At 31.8% G+C, this 629-nt stretch overlaps 1 protein-coding gene across 1 annotated transcript in view; it reads left to right on the top strand.

Annotated features, from left to right (window-relative positions):
* Nucleotides 1-629, top strand: part of LRRC7 (leucine rich repeat containing 7) — a 571016-nt gene that overhangs the window by 99304 nt on the left and 471083 nt on the right. The window lies entirely within an intron of this gene.

Raw genomic sequence — 629 nt, 5'->3', positions numbered from 1 at the left:
TTCTAGTGCTTCAAGATATTTCTTGTAAGTAGAATTATTTCAGAATAACACATACAGTCACTTATGGAAGCAGATTAGAAGTTTACCTATATTGTCCAATTTGAAAAGTACTAAAAAGACCCCCAAGGATACCCTTCATCCAAGTGCTCTGTATCTGAACCACCATCAGTAAAATCCATACATATTATTTCTTCCATGATGTATCTTCTCTATGTAAACTATTATAAAGGCTAATATTGAATTAATTTGCCATATGATGTTATTGACTTACCTAGGTCTGCAGAGAATGTGCATAGTACAAAGGCAGAGAAAACATTGGAAGTGAGGAAGATTAACAAAAGGAGTCTTGAGGGCTCATGCAAATGAATTTTCTTCCTATTTAAAAATTTGTCTAGGAACAGTCCTTTCGAAATAACCAGTTTTTGTCATGTTGTATTTTAGACTGTTCATTTATTTCAGGTTCTTTACCAGAGTCACAGACTTGTTTATCCTCCATGTTTGTTTATAGAACATTTCTGCCCTGTGAAATAAACTCCATTGATTTGTTAATATTGAAAATTATGAGAATCTATGGTTAAAATCCATATAATATTTTATTGATTCTTTCCATTATACCTCATAGCAGTTTT

Source organism: Propithecus coquereli, unplaced genomic scaffold, assembly GCF_000956105.1.
Source record: "Propithecus coquereli isolate 6110/MARCELLA unplaced genomic scaffold, Pcoq_1.0 Scaffold396, whole genome shotgun sequence".
NCBI classification, from domain to species: domain Eukaryota; kingdom Metazoa; phylum Chordata; class Mammalia; order Primates; family Indriidae; genus Propithecus; species Propithecus coquereli.
This window is presented reverse-complemented; position numbering and strand designations above follow the sequence as displayed.